General features: G+C 39.3%; 1 long non-coding RNA gene across 3 annotated transcripts in view; it reads left to right on the top strand.

Moving 5' to 3' along the window:
* The window catches only part of LOC137614751 (uncharacterized), a 47,537-nt gene continuing 37,673 nt past the window's right edge, over positions 1-9,864 (top strand). For all 3 annotated transcript variants that reach the window (XR_011039146.1, XR_011039145.1, XR_011039147.1), the window contains exon 1: positions 1-88. This is a non-coding gene — a long non-coding RNA (uncharacterized lncRNA). The remainder of the gene's footprint in view (positions 89-9,864) is intronic.

The following is a 9,864-nucleotide window of genomic DNA, read 5'->3' as shown; positions in this document are numbered from 1 at the left end:
TTGTCAGTGACGGATTTGGTTCTCGTAAATGGTGAACGCTTTCCCAGTGTTTATTCTCCTGGAGTTTGTGTAATATTGTTGATGCTTCGTAAGTAAATCTGAAATTAGAAGTTACCATAGTTCAACGAGATTTTGAAATATAGTGTATTTTTTGTCATTGGTGGCTACAATATGTCTTCCTATTTGGTGTAATCAGAAGAACTTCCTAAGATGGCCGCCACTTGGTAGGCTATAGTTGAAGGCAAGTTGACCAATTTTAATTGTGTAGTCAACATCACCTTGCGCATTCTGGTACCTTCTGGGGTTTTATTGTACAATATTACAGGGTAATGTAACCTAGGGGAAAAAAACATTTCTATAGAAAAAGATATTTTCCTCTAGGTTACATTACCATATAATAAACTACCATAGAACCCTATTGAGTTCAATAGTGTTAAAATCATCCTACGTATGGTAGGCTAGGCTTTAACCAAGGTCCCATGGTGTGGTTTACAATATTTGTGTCAGCCTTTGAAGTCATGGTTCCCCTGTTTGGTTAGGAAAGTGTACCACCCTATATGGGTGCTATGAATGTCTTGACAGTGATATGCATTTGACAAAAATTACGGAAGAGCCCCACCTATCTATTTTTGCCCAAAAATATTTGGTTGTCCAATTTTAACCAAATTCTGATACCCATTTTAAAAAGTGAAAGTGGTAATTCTAAGTGTCTTTGTAATTTTTTCTATAGAAAAAAGTAGTTTTTTCCCTAGGTTACATTACTCTGTAATACAGTACGTTAACCGGTGTAACGGTCTGGTTTCCCTCCCCCCCCCCTGGGGCGGGGAAATATGGCCCAAGATATATTTTCCCCCCAGGGGAACTTTGTCCCAGGATGATATTCCTCCCTCTGGGCCAAGATTCCCCCTTTGCTTGGTGGAGGTAACTATTTTTTTTTTTTTTTCGTTTGCCATGGGAATCAAATTCAATGGGATTTCATAGAAAAGCTGCACAGATTGCAAGACAATGAAGGGTTACATTTAGGTAATAAATTGAGGTCATAACATATTGCTTGGATCATAGAGAACAATGAATTTTAAGCGGGGTGCTCAATTTCTTGGTGAATCCGTATCAAACCCCGTACAATATTGCTTAGAAAACAAGCTTGCTGATTTCGAAGGATGTGAGGGAACAATCAAATTCTTTAGTATATATATCCTCAATTCATGAAATTTGTGCTGACTTAACTTTAAAGGTAATTTTGTATATTATTCCATGCTAATGTAACCTAGGAAAAAAACTACTGTTTCTTACAGAAGAAATTACGATCTCTTCAAAAATGACACTCGTTTCCGTCGCAAATGAATAGTTTCAGAAATATATATACATCTATATCCTACGATAATGGGGGACCCCAGTGGGAACTCGGGGTTTTGGGTGGGGAAAACATACTGGGGAAACGAAATATAATTGTTTTCCTATAGTAAATAACGTGAATTAAGCGAATTTGATGTTCCTTTCTATGGGAAACAAACAGAACAACCAATTCGGATAACTTTAAGATGCACGGTGTCACTTCTCTTACGAACGAACGATAACATTAGCAACGTTACCAATAATACAGTGTTACCAACGTTGACGTATGGTACACAGTTACCAACGGCACGTTGACATTACTAAAGATAGTAATGATAGATATTTCCATAATTTAAATAATTTCTCCATATAAGTTTTACTCGATATATAAAATGTACAAAAAGGGCACAGAACCTAACAAACCCACCTAACCTAGCCTAGTAGTATGACAGGTCACAAAATAACATTTGATCTACATCGGACGTTGGCAGCACTGGTTACTGTATTTTTTCATGACACAATCTTTGTAACGGCGCCTCCAAAGTTTATCCAGATATACTGTTTTGTATTTTCCTCCAGTTATTATAATTTCAAGAAGGTAATGTATAGAGAAGAAAAGGCTTGTTTTACGTTTATATATCGATTCCCCAGTATGTTTCCCCACCCAAAACCCCGAGTTCCCACTGGGGGTCCCCCATTATTGGAGGATATAGATGTATATTTATTTCTGAAACTATTAATTTGCGACGGGAACGAGTGTCATTTTCGAAGAGAGCGTAATGTTTTCTATAAGAAACAGTAGTTTTTCCCGAGGTTACATTAGTATGGAATAATATACAATGAAACCACTTTGAAATCTCCAAACACAACAAAAAAAAAAAGCCTTTGTTTAAAGAATTTGATGAAGACTGATATTGGGATAGTCCAAGGAGTTGTGACCTGGGAAGGGGGTCCTGGGGCTTTCCCCCGGCTAGTAGTCCATGGGCCAGAAAGGGAAACCCTCCCCCCCCCTAGGGAATTTTCACGACCCCCTTAGTTTTCTTCCTTAGGGTGTCCTTTATGCATATCCGGGTGTTTCCAAACATATAAACGTGGCAAAAATGCAAAATTATCACTTTTTGTACAAACCGCACGCCAAATTTTCACATTTTCAGCCGCACTTACTTTGTGTCGCTTTATTGGCTCTAACTTCCTTAATATCCAAACTAAGTGAACATTTTTGGTACCAACATAATGCTAAGACCAAGTGCTACAAAATGGTATATAATTATGTCCATAAATAATTATTATTACGTATTCCAGGGCCATTATTGTACCCCCTACCCTTAATTTTTGTTCGAAAATGGGCACCTGTAACTAGTTGCTACTGATACTGATGAAATTGTTGAGGCATTTGGTTACATTTCTATATTTGATTTTGTACATAATCTTATTTAGAATATTGCATATCAGTTTCGTTCACTAATTTCCCAAAATATATGAATTAAGTTACAATAATCAATTCATTGTATAATGGCCACGTATTTTTATCGAAACCTACTTTGTAGGGAACGCTTCGTAATGTCTTCTGTAAATCGTGACATATCTGCATTATTTTGGTGCCAATCAAATGTTTGGAGCATATACAACTAAGCTTGATGATGTAAAGTTAATCTGTTACTAATATCCATTATCTAAATTGCTGATACATATCCCCCACCCCTTAAAAACAGGCCAAGTTTCAATTGAAGGAACTTTGTTCTACCCTCATCCTCCCTATCATCTCTACTTTCTGGTACCAAATAGCAACAAAACAATTTATCTTTTTGATTTATTACACAAAAGAGTATTTTACTAACATTTAAAGAATGAGATGCTTTGAAAAGAATTATACTGCTTGGACATTATTCACTGTAAAGTGGCCACCACATACTTTTATCATGAATATGCATTCACAAACATAGTAAATATGACTAAAACTATAAATGTAGGATACGACCTGTTGCAGTGTGTCTGACTTTCATATCTAACAGGTGTCATTCACTGAGACAACAAAGAAAATCATTGATTAACAGTAAAATAAGATAAATGTAACCAAAATAAATGTCATTTATAACTCAAACTGATAACTAATACCAACAAGTAAATGGTGAAGAGCTTGGAAGTCTAAATCAATGTTTGAAATCAACGAAGTTATGTTCATATAAATATCATTATATGTGGAGTATGATGTCTTAGTTGGTGCCTCTTTGTCACTGGCAACAGACTACAGAAAAAACTAGCTTGACAATTTACACATTGCGTTCATGATTCTTCATCATAAATGATGTCAGCTACGTTGTTAATGTCAATATCCTCTGTATCCAAATCGTCATCGCTGTCTGGTTCTCTGTCTGGCATGATATCAATGAGTTCCTGTGGCAGTATATCACCTTTGACCCAGTCAATCTGCAGCTGTCCTGAGTCATCAAGTTTCCAGCCTTTGCCTACTGGACTTGGTATGTCTGGATATGGCACACTGGACGTATTCCAAACATGTGCTTGGTAGTTGCATCTGAGGATATGCATGTGCAATGATGACCTGCATGGTGGTAGCAAGCTCAGATCAATACCATCACAACTGGACAAAGTTTGGCCTTTCTTGGGCTGGAATTTTTGTCTAAACATATCATAGCGCAGCTTGTTTATGTCTTTGTAGTTGGCCTTACCATACATACAGCAGACAAACTGTTCAAGTTCACTGAATGTTTCTTCAGAAAGTTCAGCAGTGGTTGCTAGAGAGATTAATGCTGAATGGTATTCAGGATGGGCATCAAGTGTCTTCTTTGGTGTAAGTTTACCTCGGCGAACGAAGGCACTTGTTGTATCGCATCCTGTGAATGCATGAAAAGAGTACACGAGTTTACAGTAATCTGTACCATGTTTGCTAATAACAGCTCTCACATCAATTAGTCTTCTCTTATTTGAAACGCCAGTATCAAATAACACAGACGGATCGATATCTTGAGAAAACTTCAACAGCAATAGGAAGACATCAGTATCTGGTGAACGGACTACAATCACCTTTTCTGTACCAAATGATTTGGCAGCATGGATGTAATGCAGAATGATCCGAGTATCTGCTTCCTCCTGTGAAGAAAATAGGTCCTGGACCTGCATGGTCTGAACAGTCAATCCATCCTCACTTGTAAGGAGAGTGCATTCTTCCTTATACACAAAATATATGTGTCTGTTGTGTAATCTAGGGGCATATTTTTCTGTTTGCCATTCACACAACAAAAGTTTGATCAGTTGTTCTTTGTTTGAGTCATTACTCATGAAAGATTTCCAGTCACGAGGTACTTTTGTACTTGCACCTTTGATCAAAAATGTTTGTGATTCACCACAACGCGATCGCTCATAGCTCTTTATGGAATTCTCCTTGTATGTGTCTGTAACAGTCTACTCTTGGTACCTTTGGCAACTGCTCAAACACCTTGCTTGCAAGTTCCTCAAAGGTAGTAGGCAGGCCAATCAGAGCTTGCAAAATTGCGTTGCCATCTATGATGTACACTGTTTTTTCTACCTTTGGTGCATCAGGAGCTGCAACACCAGTCTCCAGTACATGTAACAATTTTGCTTTGTCTGTCTTCACAGGATGACCATCGGCAGTTGAAAGTGCTCAGGGTATTGGTGCTAATGGGTAGCTTAGTGTCTTCTCCAGGCTGATGCTGTGCTCCTCAGAAAGCATCACCAGCTGTCCAAAGAGGTTTCTTTCAGCTTTAATCTGAATTTGTTTGTTAGTCGCACTTGTAACCTTCTTGACTTGGCTTAAAGAGGCAAATGTGCTCAGTTTGTTTCTTGGGATGGGTTGGTGGAAACTAACTAACTTGCTCTGTAGTCTGTGTTATGAACTCACTGAATGCCTCTTCTCCAACTGCATCAGCGCTCAACAAGTCAGCTTCAATTTTTGAAGTTGCTGGTGCTCCAGAAGACAAACAGAATAATTTATCCTTGACATCAATCTGAAAAGGGTTCACAAATCCCTTAATTGCTTCAAGAAGAGACTGGACGTCTGACTCTAATTTAGCAATTTGTGACTTTCTGATTTCCTTGTGTGTATCAAGCTCTGTGGAACTCATGTCTGCCATTTCATATGTCGCTTCTATAAATGTAGCTCTGGCATGGCGGGTGATGCACCACCTGTTGTAGGCTGCAGGGTTCCTACTAAAGCCGATGATTCCACAATGTGATTTTGCATGCCTATTGATGGTCTCTTCAATTGTGAGGTCCACTGGATTCCGTGTAGATGGAACATCTAATCGGGAAACGCTGAAACCATTTTTCCGCAACAATTCCTCAGCACCAGGGTGGGTGTGTGACAAGTTCATCAATGAGAAAAGGTACACTTGAACATACCGTGCATAGTTATGATGGTTGTAGGCAAAAAATGCTGGGCACATGTCCCATAATGAGGCTATGTGTAGATCAAGATCATTCAACTTTGTTGCCCTAGCAAATCGCAAGAGCAACGCCACTTTGTCCATATAGTTTATCCATAAACAAGCTGTTTTGCCAAGTTCTCCATGTCTCACTTGCTCTTTGAAAATACTGTACAGTTCTGCTGATATAGCTCTTTAAAGCAGTCACTTGCACGGAGGTCATTCAAACCAGATTGAGAAGGTGACTGAATGAGGGTCTTAAGTTGTTCATGTACGCTGGCATTTAATGAACTTCCATTTGCACTCTTGGCATAAAAGGCATCAAGCAGAAGCCGTTCTAGGGACTCGTACATCAATTTGTGAACTCTCATTGCACGGTTGTAATGTTTGCCCCTCAACATTTGATCAATCGATCCACTTGCACATACACCAGCCTCAATGATGATGTCCTCAAAGCCTGTGCCGGACATCATCTTCCCGATGACTCCAAGGTATGAGCAGATTGTATGAAATACCCCAATCCTTACAAGAACACCACTGTATTCTCGTGGGTTTTGCCACATGATAGAATAAGCTTTCATTGCTACAGCTAGATCAAAAGTTACGATAGTGACCTCCTGCTGCACATCCTTTGTGGCCTGCTGGCATAGTCGGAGTATGTGCTGAACTGTGGCATTATCAGTAATTGCCCTATGTACTGGCACCATGTAATCAACTGTAGACTGAGCACAGGCTTCAACATAATCACCTTTTCCAGTCAGTGACAACCATCCAGCCCAGCCAGGAACACTTTGTTCATTAGATTTGTACAATCTTGCAATAGTCCAAGCAAAGTCTGATTCCTTGGATTCATGAAATGAAACTGGTGTTGTCACAGATACATGTTCCACTCTCAAATTAGGCTCAGTCCTACTCCTTATGAAACAAGGTGGCAGTTCTTTATCCTCATAGCAAATTGACCTGTCTTTATTACTCTTCCCTGACTGCTGAGGTGGCTGCTCCCTGTTCATGTCACAACTTGCACTGCTAGATGTCTCCTGAATGACAATACCATGTGCTACATGTGTTGTTCCAGCCCCTGATGGTGTTTCTTCAGACAGGTCGAAGTTGTCCCAGCTGAAATGGAGAACTACATTATTCTTACAGGATGATATGGTTGCGGGAAGTAAGGATTCCTGTGTGTTGATTTGGTTACATATGGCAGTTTCTAGCTCCATCACTTGGGAATATGACTGACAGTGACCGAAATGATTCAGCAGTGTAATGAGCTCAGCACTTCCTGTCATATGTCTCAACGTTATTCCAAGAAGAACATGTTTAGGCATTTTCCATTCTCCTCGACTCATAGCATAACATACATCTTGAGCACATGAATCAACCATTCTCTCCATCTTTGATGAAATATCTTTAAATGGTCTCCCACATAGAAGCTGCGACAAAAAGTTAATCAGGATTGGTGGTGGTTTGTTCTCTATGGACATCAACTGCGCTGCTGTAGGTGGCCATGGCAGTACGGCTGCATTCCTTTTGGCATCCATTAGTTGTCGCCTGAGCATCATAGCTGCTTCCTGGAGAAACCTTTCCTCAGAGGCGGCCATCTCAAATGCTGCCTCTACTGCTTGTCCAACTGGTAAGAGATCAGAATACATAAGTTCACTTCGGTAGTTGGGTGCCCAAAATTTAACCTTGTGACTAAAATATTTCTCCAACTTATTCTTGTTTATAGGTTTTATAGTTTGGATTGTAAGTTGATGGATGATGTTCTTGTAAATATAGCAAATATTTCTCTTTCAACATGTCACACGTTCTACGTTGCACCCCTTGATTATATGTTCTTCAACATACTCACAGATGTAGGAGAATGCTTCGCTATGGGCAGCTAAATGTTCAACAGCACTCTGATCCGGCTCTTTATTAACATTTCGCTCCTGCTTACGAGTGTAATCTCTGCGACAAGAATTATGATAATGTGCCTCTCGTGCTCGCAAGTCACAGCCTTCAATCTTTCCAAGTAATGTGTCGTTATTTTTATGTTTTGCAGCCTGTAGTATTGACTCAGCTGCAGTTTCTGTAACACACTTTCTTGGAAACTCTATGACACCCTTGTCTCGTTTTCTGTTTTTTCCACAGAACAGGCACTGATCTGAAGGAAATAAAATTGATGAGGATGATACTCGCTTTCGATTTGAAGTTGAAGGCCCTTCGTCATCTTCAACTGGATGTTGTCGTTTTCTACTTTTGATATGACCAACATTTGTAAACTTTTGATAACACTTCCTGTGTATTCCATGGGTATTTGCATTCAGTGTCTCTGGAACTTCTTCACAGATTTCGTCCATCCTCACATTAGCATCAGCACTAGCTTTGCGGAGCTGCACTGATTCCTTGATCTTTTTAAAGCTCACATCAGTCAGTTTTCGAACAATTTTGTCAGTTTTCTGTTCAGAAAAAATGTATAATGCAAGTCCTTTTGGCACACTCTGAAGAGGTTTTTTTCCTCTGGCTTTTCTTTTTCCGTAAACTAACTGGACGTTCTGCCATGCTGACTAATTATTACCAGTTGATATTGGATCCTTTGCCTGAAATGAAAATGCATCATATTTTAAGCACAGAACCAATTTCAGAAAGCTGGAGAATATATTGTTATCCATTGACACCAAAATGATACAGTTATGTAACAATTTACAGAAGTTACGGGGAAAAGTGGGTATTGCTGATAATACGTGGCCATTATACAATGAATTGATTATTGCCACTTAATTAATATATTTTGGGAAATTAGTGAACGAAACTGATATGCAATATTATAAATAAGATTATGTACAAAATCAAATACAGAAATGTAACCAAATGCCTCAACAATTTCATCAGTATCAGTAGCAACTAGTTACAGGTGCCCATTTTCGAACAAAAATTAAGGGTAGGGGGTACAATAGTGGCCCTGGAATACGTAATAATCATTAATTATGGACATACTTATATACCATTGTGTAGCACTTGGTCTTAGCATTATGTTGGTACCAAAAATGTTCACTTAGTTTGGATATTAAGGAAGTTAGAGCCAATAAAGCGACACAAAGTGCGGCTGAAAATGTGAAAATTTGGCGTGCGGTTTGTACAAAAAGTGATAATTTTGCATTTTTGCCACGTTTATATGTTTGGAAACACCCGTATATACTTAAAGGACACCCTAAGGAAGAAAACTAGGGGGGTCGTGAAAATTCCCTAGGGGGGGGGAGGGTTTCACTTTCTGGCCCATGGACTATAGGGTCTGTGACCTGGGAAGGGGGTCCAGGGGCTTCCCCCCGGCTAGGGAATGTGACCTGGGAACTACTAGGTTAGGTGGGTTTGTAAGGGGGGTGGGGGGGGGATCGATCGATCCTAGGTTATGTTTCCCGGGGGAATTTCCTGCTACACTGGGGTTTAAAGATAAAAATTAAATTTTACCCACCTGAAAAAAAAGTACCTCAACTTCATAACTCTTAATTCCTCTTCAGACTCAGCTCTAGTTTGCACGTTAGTCATTATTACATAAGTCGCCCAAACATCATACAGGTACTTTTAACCAATGATGATGATCCACATCTCACCCGGGACTAGCATTTCTTCTGTGTGACAGAAGTCATTGTTGTATTGAGAAATAAAAAGGTGTAGTTTTTACGTATCCATTTTAAGGGAACTTGGTTTAAAAAGTCTCGTTCAGATATAGAATCTAATTTGTTACTTGTTTATAACTATATTGATGCTAAATTTAGTTGGAAATTTGTTGAAAACGAATTAAATTACTCGCAAAACTATAAATGATTGATGCTCATTCATTCCTAAGATTATTGTGCATCGAGTATAAAGTCGAAAAGGTGCAGCTAATCTTTACCCTCTAACCTAAGTACACAAAGGGTTATTGGCTGTCTTGTATTTAATATGGCTGTGTAAGGGGTGGCATCGCAGGGTTGCTCCCCCCCCCACTAGTTAAGGATACGGCCTACTAGGTTAGGCAGTTTGTTTAGGTTAGCTGGTGGCCTTGTTTATTGCGAATTCTACATGTGCCATTATTTGTATGCTAAAATGGGTTTTTTTAATCCATGTCCCCCCACAAAAACTCCTATTTTCCTCTGGGGGTTCCCCAAGA

The sequence above is a fragment of the Palaemon carinicauda genome, chromosome 21 (genome assembly GCF_036898095.1).
Source record: "Palaemon carinicauda isolate YSFRI2023 chromosome 21, ASM3689809v2, whole genome shotgun sequence".
NCBI classification, from domain to species: Eukaryota; Metazoa; Arthropoda; class Malacostraca; order Decapoda; family Palaemonidae; genus Palaemon; species Palaemon carinicauda.
This window is presented reverse-complemented; position numbering and strand designations above follow the sequence as displayed.